The following is a 10,901-nucleotide window of genomic DNA, read 5'->3' as shown; positions in this document are numbered from 1 at the left end:
GGTCAGACAGGAGTCCTCCTGGACTATGATGTTTGCAGATGATATTGTGATTTGTGGTGAGAGTAGAGAGCAGGTTGAGAAGAGCCTGGAGAGGTGGAGGTACACGCTGGAGAGAAGGGGAATGAAAGTCAGTAGGAGTAAGACAGAGTGCATGTGTGTGAATGAGAGCGAGGGCAGTGGAGGGGTGCGGTTGCAGGGAGAAGAGGTGGAGAAGGTGGAGGAGTTCAGGTACCTGGGGTCAACAGTGCAAAGTAATGTTGAGTGTGTTAGAGAAGTGAAGAAAAGAGTGCAGGCAGGGTGGAGTGGGTGGAGAAGAGTGACAGGAGTGATTTGTGATAGAAGGGTATCTGCAAGAATGAAAGGGAAAGTTTATAGGACTGTGGTGAGACCTGCGATGTTGTATGGATTAGAGACAGGTTTTCCTTGTATTATATTGGTAGAAGAATGCTGAAAATGGAGCCACCAGGAAGGAGAAAAAGAGGAAGGCCAAGGAGGAGGTTCATGGATGTGGTGAGGGAAGACATGCAGGTAGTTGGTGTGAAAGAGGCAGATGTAGAGGACAGTGGGGTATGGAGACGAATGAGCTGCTGTGGCGCCCCCTAGTGGGAGCAGCCGAAAGAAGAAGAAGAAGAAGAAGAAGAAGAAGAAGTACATTTATTGGATAAAAACTTTATTTTTATTATTGCAAATAATACATTACAAATAGTATTTTGTATTTATCTTTTTTTATTTTAATTGATTTCCTAATTTAAAGACTGTTTTATTTTAAATTAAATTAGATTTTTTTTATTGATTTCTTAGCCTGATTGTCAGGGATCTCCCTGCCACGCCCCCCTCGGTACCTGTCAGGGATCTCCCTGCCACGCCCCCCTCCGCAGCAGTCACGCTGCCTCGTTATGCCGCACTAGCTCTGATTCCCGACAGCCGTGGCTCCTTTAGGAGAGGACTATATAAACTCACGTTCTCAAATCACAGCCTGTCGGTTCTTGAAGGTCATGCTGGTGATCGCCTGGATTCCGCACGCCAGCCTTTCCTGCTGGTTCTGTCTACTGACTCCGTCCCCGAGAGGATTACTCTTTGCTGTAGGACTTTTACTTTTGTTTCCAGACATTGTTAAATAAACGATGATTGACTTACTTCTGCTTCTGCGTCATGGTCGTCAGCCTGACACTGATGTTAAACATTTCTGCCCCTCATTCAAATAATTTTGTCTCAAAAATTGTATTCAATTCCCAGTAGAAAAACATTCTGTACCATTTCAGGTTTTTGTGCTGTGCAGTGTTATACTGCATTAACTGATTTCACCCTTCTATATACACAACATCTCCTGTATGAGCAGCATGAAGAGCTGACATTTCATAAACACAAGAGGTCTATTCTAAATCCACCTTATGGATTCACCTTTGTCTCTTTGGGGTCCTACAGTCTCTAAACCAAAACTTATAGCAAACTGGCTGTTAGGAGCTTTGGACTTGGACTGCATGAATAGCGTATAATTGTTGTATATGTATTTTGTGACATGATCCATCTGGAGGCAATGGAGAGTTAATCATAGATGTCTTTCTCTTTTCTGTAGGACTATAAATGGTGGAGTATTTTTACTCGTTGTTGAAGTTATATGAAAAATAAATCATTGGAACATAGAAAACATGTCAAATGTTTAAAGTGAGATAATGTACTATATTAAAGATTTTGATGTAACACGTCTCAAAAGATTTGGGACAGAGCAACTGGAAAAAGTTAGTGTTATTAAAATTAAACATTTGGAAAAACTGTTGAGGTTAGTGAGCTTAATTGACAGCAGGTCAGAAGGATGACTGGGTATAAACAGTGTATTATAAAGAGGCAGAGTCTGTAAAGATGGGTGGAGCTTCACCAATCCATGAAAGACATGTTCCTCACCATAAAACTGCACAACAGTTGAATCTCTCATTATTTACAGCACAAAATATTATCAAAAGTTTAAAAGACCACGTCCTCCATACTAAAGAGAATCGGGACCATCTGTTTGGCAAAAATTCACCAACTGGTCTCCTCAGTTCCCAGATGTATACGGACAGAAAACACAGTACTCCTTCTCCTCCTTTTCGACCGCCTGTTAACATCTCAACATTTTTTTCCAGTGAATTAGACCAAAGTTTTATTGACTATACTAATAAATTTCTAATCCAATTTTATTGTGATCTTTTATCGGAGATTTTTTAGCTGTTATATTCACACCAGCAATTTATTATTATTATTAGTAGTAGTAGTAGTAATAGTATTAGTAGTATTATTAAATAATATTAATAATTAATATTTATTAATAATAATAATAATAATAATAAATTGCTGGTGTGAATATAACAGCTAAAAAAGCTGTTATATATATATATATATATATATATACACAGTGTTGTGCTAGTTACTAAGAAATATTCATTCAAAAAGTAACTGAATATATCACAAGGATTTCTGAAATAAATAACAAAACAAGCTGAATAATATATTCAGAATCAAAAACTAAAGTGGCTTCTGCATCATAAAATCTGTTGTGTTGAGCTCTTAAACATGTTCCTTTCACAGCTGAAGTATAAAAAAATATCAACAATGTAGAACAGAACACCGGGTTAGCTTCTAGCTTCCAGCTCCTCAGGCATGGAGCTTCTGGAGTTGCTGCTATCGCAGTAGATACGACCTTCAAACCAGAAAAACACAGCTTACATTTGACTAAAAGGTTTTTGTCTATATACTCAACTAAAGTGAAATAATGAGCATATTTCCACTTTGAGAAACTCGGCTTGCTCTCGCTTCGACTCGCCATTACTGCCGCACAGACCTGAATAAACTGAGACACGCCCACAGTGCATTTTCTTCGTGTTTACAGTGGTTAATCTACCAATCCTACAATGCGTCTCTGCTGTTAACAGGTCAGACTGTAGTCTACACTTCAGCCAGAATTCATTCATTTATAAAAGTAACGGGTAACGCACCATACGGTAACGGTAGCGGAGTTACTTTATTTTAAAAGTAACGAAAGTTACAGTATTAGTTACTGTCAAAAGTAACTGCCCAACACTGTATATATATATATATATATATATATATATATATATATATATATATATATATATATATATATATATATATATTTACTGTCATTCTTGATCATTCCAAATTCATTGTGGTGATGTACAGAGGCAATTGTGGATTTTCTGTATTTATAGATTGATATATAGTGTATCAAGTATATACAATTTAAATTTAAATTTAAATGTATACAATGTTTTTCTAACAGGCCCAGGCACAAATCTGAAGAGCATCAATCACAATAAACACTGCAGCGGGAATGAAGATGGTTTTACAGTTGGTGCAGACTGAACAAAATTTTAGGACCAGTTCATAACTATATGTTTTGCACATGATGCAGATTTATAATAAATAATGTGTCGCTCGGTCCTCTAATAATACAAATTTATACTGAGTAAAATTGTAAACTTTTGTGTGTGTGTGTGTGTGTGTGTGTGTGTGTGTGTGTGTGTGTGTGTGTGTGTGTGTTAGATAGATAGATAGATAGACAGACAGACAGACAGACAGACAGACAGACAGACAGACAGACAGACAGATAGATAGATAGATAGATAGATAGATAGATAGATAGATAGATAGATAGATAGATAGATAGATAGATAGATAGATAGATATGATCCTCTCTATCATTAAATTAGAATTTATGGGCCCCACCCATTTATCAGTAATGTCTCACATACAACCAGAAAAATAGAAAGCTGTGACATCACTCTTTATTTCTTTCGGGTTTTTTTTCTTTTCAACCCCAGTGATCCGCTGATGAATCAGAGTTTCTGTTGCTATGAAAGTTAATTATTCAAACACAATCTGTCAAAACATGTCAATTTGTAAATCGTGCCAGTTTTTGGTCTATTTGTAGTTTTAATGTTATGAAACATTTATGTAATTCAACTTAGAGCAATGAGATTTTAATTATATTTATCATTTGTATTATAAAGGTACATATTATAAAGAACAGTTAATAATTTATAATTCAGTCGTGTTTTATTTGAATCAATCCACCTCTTAAAACCTTCATTACGACTCCACGTCTACAGAAATCATCAGTATTATAGAGAAGTGCAGTAGATCAGAGCTGCATCACACACAGGATCTTATACAGTCAGAATGAACATCATCACTAAAGCAAGAAACCCAATGATCACAATTCAACACGGAGCCGCAACTGCACCTCCACATACATCATCTCCAGCAGAAACGTCGATATTTACCTCATTACACACACACACACACACACACACACACACACACACACACACACACACACACACATACATCATCTCCAGCAGAAGCGTCGATATTCACCTCATCACATCACCCCGGGGTTTCCTCTGTTTTTTTTGTGCATTTAATTCAATGTATTATGGTTTTCCTGGGGATTTAAAATGAAGGCAAATTGTGTGTTTTTGTGCAAATTCTAGAGGAAACAAAACCGTCATAAACCGTTCATAAAAAAAGCTTAACAGCCGTTTTGAACTGTTTGACTTTTCGCCACTTTTTCTTAAAAAGTCCGTCTTGAAAATGTCCTTGTAAGTGAATCTGTGACCGAATCAGTTTCTTCTCCTCTGCTATTAAATCCAGAAGGATATATGTAAAATTGTGCAGTTTGCTACAGATGCAGGTTGCGAGCTCTGACTAATGGGCTCTCTGACCGTCCAATCACAAGGTGTAAAAATGCAGATGTTATCAGATGCCTGCTAGATGACCCCGGAGTGGCCGAATCGAAATCAGATTGGTTACAGCAACATGGATTGTTTGGACGCTGGCCACAGTGAATAGAAACTCGAACATAAACTCCTAGACTCAACACAATGAAATGAAGAGAATAGACTATTGGGGATACATTTTAATACACAGTCATGGCCAAAAAGATATTATTTTTGGTTTTACCTTAAAAACCTTATGTTTTTTATTTGTTGCGAATTCTCTATCGATCTCACACACACACACACACACACACACACACACACACACACACACACACACTCAAACACACTCAAACACACTCAAACACACACACTAAACAAAATATAAAGCTGGCAAGTAATTTCCTAAAGAACTTAATGATTCACTTGTTTGTTTTTAGCTTCCACTGTTACAAACACACATCTCATTAGAGTAACCTTTATTCCTGTGATTTCTCTGCCGGGAATTTTATTCATGTTCTCACCTGTGCAGCTTCAGGGGTTTCACTGTTTACTCATGTTTCCTTTAATAGCATGTTTAATATTCATGTGACCTGTATGATGCATAAGTTTTTACTTTCTTTCCCCTCATCCTCCTCCTCCACCTTGTCCCTCCTCCTAGAGTTCCACAACGTTTAAAAGGTGCAAAGCTCAGTGAGTTTGCTCAGAGTGAGAGAAAAGAGGAAGCATGGCAGAGAACAGGGTCAGGGGCATGAATCAGGTCAGGGGCATGAATCAGGTCAGGGGCATGAATTGGGTAAGTGACATGTACCGGGTCAGGGACATGAATCAAGTCAGTGACAAGAATCGGGTCAGGGACATGTACCGGGTCAGTGACATGAATCAAGTCAGGGAATGAATCGGGTCAGGGACATGTACCGGGTCAGTGACATGAATCAGGTCAGGGGAATGAATCAGGTCAGGGACATGTACCGGGTCAGTGACATGAATCAAGTCAGGGACATGTATGAGGGAGCTGATCTAAGTCAAATGAATGAAAGACAAAGAAAATTATATAGAGACGAGAAACTTCGAAATAACCCAGATGTCCTTTACAGAATTTATCGACGAGAAGCTCCATGTGCTGCTTTTTTCACCAACTAATGAGGGGATTGGATGAGAGTGATTCAAAACAGGTTTCCACCAAAGCCATCGTTTCAGCTGACCACGAGACGTCCTGTAAAAGGGCATCTACCGATAGTAAACATGTCGGGTACAGAACAGGAACTCGAAATGGTCTGCGAGAGTTTCGTTCAGCTCTACAAAAAAGTCCAGGAAAACTGGAAAATCCGGGAAGCAAAAGAATCAGCACAGAGGAACATTCCGGCTGAGATTGAGGGACTCAATGTGAGAATCTTGGAGCTAGAAGAGGAAATCAACATGCTTCAAATGCGATTGGTATGTGTGCAAAACAGGATGTGTTTTCAGGGGTATAGGAGTTTTTGTAATCTGATTTGAAAACTACATTCTTGTAAACAATTTTTCTGTATATTATTAAGAACTAAACAAAACTGAGCGTTGTGTGATTTTATACATCATGGCTCTTTAACCAGGGGTTTGCGACCTCTAGGGGAACCGTATGGTACTGCAGGGGGTCTGCTTTTTAATGTTGAATCGAAAAAAAAATGGGTAAAAACATCAAAAATAATATTTTTTAATTTATATTATAATTACATTAAAGTTCTATTAAAATTAAAGATGAAGTTGATGTAAATGTATAATAGTCCACCTGATAGTGAAAGTGCATGAAAATGTATGAAATTGTAAATTGTAAACTATCCAAATAAAAGACAACAAATGATTCAATTGTGAATTTAATTGCAAGATATGTTTATTATGATGCATATATATTTTTTTGAAACATTTAAATGTATATGTAAATATACAGACAATGATGCATGTGCAGTTCTAATTGCCTTAACATAATATAACCAGAGTATTATGATGGTAACATCAGGGGGTCCCTGTTTTACATCATTTGTACATCTAGTGATCATGTATTATTCTTTAGTGCACTACACTCATCCTCTAGGAAGGTTTCTTTGCTTTGCAAACCGAGAAATCATTATAGTCAACTTTCTATATGTAATAAAGGACCTACTGTAAAATGTATATATATTTATATATATTATATTATATGTATATGGTTATTTTTTGCTGTCTAGCACACAATATTTAAGAATATGTACAATCGAATCAGGTGAATGCTATAGTTATTATAAAAGTAATTAAATGTGGCATTTACAATCCAAGTCCAAATACAGTCATCTAAACTCGATCTGAAGAGCTGCATGGTTGAATGCACCCTCCAAGAACAAGCAGGAAGTGAAGACAACTGCAGTAAAAGTCTGGAGCTTCACCGAAAGGAGACGGGGTATCAGTGGGCTCCAGACATCAGACAGCTTGTCCGATTGTTGCTTGTCCGGTCACTTTTGGAAGAGGTTGTACTTCAAAACGTGTATGTCCTCGATTGTTCCTATACAAAATAATGATCTTCTTTTGTTATTTTATATTATTACAGACTGCGTTCCGGACCTGAAGATGTTGATACGCTGGTCTTCTTTTCATCAACGCAGTGGAAGTAGATCAAGTTAAATAGTCTCTTCCAAAAGTATAGGATCGACAAGTCTTCTGTTTTTGCTGCACACTGAAAACAATTGGATTTCAGATCAATTAAGGAATTCAAGATCAGAATTTCAGCAGCCTTTTCTCTTAAATGTGTGTTAAACAACCTGGTACAGCATTTTGAGTGACAGACCACCCCATTTCTAGACGTGCAAAACTACTGAACCAGATGACATGAAAGTGAATGACACGTGTATTTGGTGGCATCTCCTTGCTTGAAGTAGCTGCATCGGGTTGGTGACCCTCAGACAAAATGTTTCTGTAGACGCCTGAATTCATTCACCATTAGGTTTAATCGTCACCGAGGATCAGAAAAACTGTTCCAGAAGCAGCTCTCCAAACCCGAGCCGTGGCACTACCACCATCGTGCTTCACACCAAGAGCAGATTCTTTCTTTCTCACACTTTGACCGAGATTCTTGATGTTTTCTCTCTATGAATTTTAATCTGCTCTTCTGCTTCATGCTGCTAATAGACATTTTATGGTGTGACCCCGATTTTTCTGTTCAAATGGTGGATTTTGTTACTTTCAACCCTGCCCTAAAGAGGGCGTTGGTGATGCCACCAGTTGTTGGTTTGGGGTTTTTCTTTACAGCTCTTACAATGTTGTTTTCTCTGCCTGATCTGTTCTATGTCTGGAGTAGAATAAAGAGTAGAATTGAACTTGTGTTCCAATACTTTTGAAGATCAGTGTAAATTATACCACATAAATGTTATTGACTCTAGTTTTCAAAAATGTATAAATAAAATTTCTGATAAACGGAAAAAGGGATATTTGGATTAACAAGCCCCTGTGGAGAACATGCTCCTTGACAGTTCTTCTCAGATCAGAAATGTAATTCTCAAAACTACTCGTTCAATGGAAGTACAGATACTCGTGTTTTAAAATACTCAGGTAAAAGTTTATTATACTTATAAAGTGATTATACTTTTTATTTAAGTGAAAGTAAAGAAGTTTTGTCTCTGACATGTACTTCAGTAAAAAGTAGTTTTAACTTCTACCTGTTTTAGTGTCACACTGAAAACTGGACCTCACATCATATTAATATCAGGGCTGTCAATCAAATTAAATATTTAATCTCAACTTAATCGCACATTTCTATCTGTTCTAAATGTACCATATATTAATACTTCATGGTTTTAATACTTTAAGCACCATTTTTAATTTAATTTTAAAGTAATTATCATGGTTTAAATGATGTAAATCATCAGGACACCAAACGGAACCTTTGCTATGTTTCCACACGGACAGTTAATGAGGTGATACCTGAGAAACTGCACCTCTTCAAGTCTAATCAAGAATCTTTTATCATAATCATACTGATTTATTGTATGTTATGGTTTTATGGGATTTATGATGGTATAAATAATACCGATTTATGGTCTATAATGATTTTATGGATTTATGGTATAATTCATAGCGATTACAGAATCAGAATATTTTTATTCGATGTGAATGTGGTTTATGTAAAAGACATGTCGAGTTTTCTACACATATATTTATTGTGTCTGTGAGGTAAATATTCACTGAGATTCAGGTTGTTTTATTGATGTGTTTGTGAAGAGAGATGACATGGCAGAGTGCGCCCCCTGTCGGTTCACTTTATATTACAAAAACACAGTGTTTTGTTGTTATTAAATGTGAATACAAATAAAATTAGACATTTTACAGATTGGAATGATGAAGTGTTCTTATCTGTACAATCAAAATAGACAGTAATTTAAGTAATTTAAAACACAAAACGCCACCCAGAGGGTTAATTGCGTGAGTCATGGTGGATTTGGTGTTTGATTTGAGACTTGGCGCGTAAATAAAAACAAATGTTTACTGATTACAAATATTTTTCTCTGGAGTTTATAAATTTGTTTTATTATGTAAAAATGTAATGAGTGAAAGTAAAACGTTGTCTGAAAAATACATAGTGAAGTAAAGTACTGATACCAAAAACTAATAGATAGATAGATAGATAGATAGATAGATAGATAGATAGATAGATAGATAGATAGATAGATAGATAGAATAATTCGAGCCCCCTCCCGTCTCTCATTATTATAATAACGCGTTTGCCCTTTAATATCACGTGACTTGTTAAGTTTCGGTTTCCTCTCCTGTTGCGCAATATCTGTCTTTGTTCCTGGTCAGTATAAGATCTCAGTGAGCTGCTCAGAACATTAAAGAGAAAGAAGAACCATGGCAGAGAATCAGACGAGGAACCCGGCCCGGGTGAGGGACATGTACGAGGGACTTGATCCAAGTACGATGAATGAACGTGAAAGAAACGCGCACATTGAAAGAACTTTAGGGGAACACCCAGATGTTCTTTTCAGAATATATCAACAAAATAGACTCCATATGGTGATGTTCAGACCGAGTGATCCTGAAGAGTGGACGAGGGTGATACGGAGGAGGATTATAACGAACATGTCATTTCAACTGACTAAAAAACGTGCTGCGAATGACATCTTCAAAATCAGCATGTCTGGTCCTCAGGAGGAACTGAGAGATTTCTGTGAAGATTTTGATCAGCTCTATAGCGAGGTCATGAAAAACCTCCAGGATGGAGGAGCAGCAGGAGGAGCAGCAGCAGCAACACCAGATGATGATGATGATGATGTTGAGGAGCTCAGAGAGAGGATCAGGGAGCTGGAACTGGAAAACAGAAAGCTGCGGAAGAAATAGATATCTATAAGTTGAAACCAGGACTGGGTACTGGGAAAAACTTCAACATGTTACAAACCAAACTTCCAACATCACCATGTAAACATTTTTAATTACAATCTCTTCTTTTCTGTTTTCTGATTATATATAAATAATTTCTGATTATTATTCGTATTTACTGGGATTTTTTTGTAAAAAAAAATTAATATCTCTGTAGTGTTTATTCCTGGAGGGAAGGGAAGTGTTCTTTAAGGGTTTTATAGATGTTCTACTTGGAACCATTTCTAGATTTAACATGAAGTGTAATAATCAATTATTTAACTTTTATAGTTATACAGATATTTTATGCTATTTTTTGTTGTTGTTGTTTTTTAAGCTCCTGTTCTGATTTCTGTGTAGCGCTGGACAGGATAAAGTTTGACACAAATGAAGAAGCTGAATTTTTATTTAATATAGACTCAATGTTTGATCATTGTTCACTCGATCACTGAGAGGTATTTGCTCTACGCATGCAATTTTTAAACAAATCGTTTCTTTTATTTCTTTTAGAATAAAAAGTACAAATATTGTGGATTGAGGATTTTTGTTGTTGTTTTTAAAAATTTTATTAACAAACATTTGATAACAAAATGTTCGAATTAAAGTTTTTCTCAGTTGTTTCTCAGAACAGAGACGAATTTCTCAAAACTGCTCGTTCAACCTCCACATCATGTTGTAATCCAGGGGGCCCAATTCCACGATCGCGATCGACCGGTAGATTCCAAAGGTATTATGGGTAGATCGCATGCCATTCAAAAAGGTGTGAGACTCTATTAATTGCAAGAAATTAGATTATATATTTACTATACTACAAAATAAATATGT

At 36.6% G+C, this 10,901-nt stretch overlaps 1 long non-coding RNA gene across 1 annotated transcript; it reads left to right on the top strand.

The window, feature by feature from the left end:
- The first annotated feature begins 9,490 nt into the window (after positions 1-9,490).
- LOC124395790 lies at positions 9,491-10,610 on the top strand. Its single transcript, XR_006927679.1, has 2 exons — positions 9,491-10,136; positions 10,414-10,610. It is a non-coding gene; the product is annotated as an uncharacterized LOC124395790 (long non-coding RNA).
- Positions 10,611-10,901: the final 291 nt, after the last annotated feature.

Source organism: Silurus meridionalis, chromosome 13 (assembly GCF_014805685.1).
Source record: "Silurus meridionalis isolate SWU-2019-XX chromosome 13, ASM1480568v1, whole genome shotgun sequence".
Lineage (NCBI taxonomy): Eukaryota > Metazoa > Chordata > Actinopteri > Siluriformes > Siluridae > Silurus > Silurus meridionalis.
The sequence above is the reverse complement of the archived record's forward strand: the minus strand, read 5'-3'. Positions and strand labels throughout refer to the sequence as shown.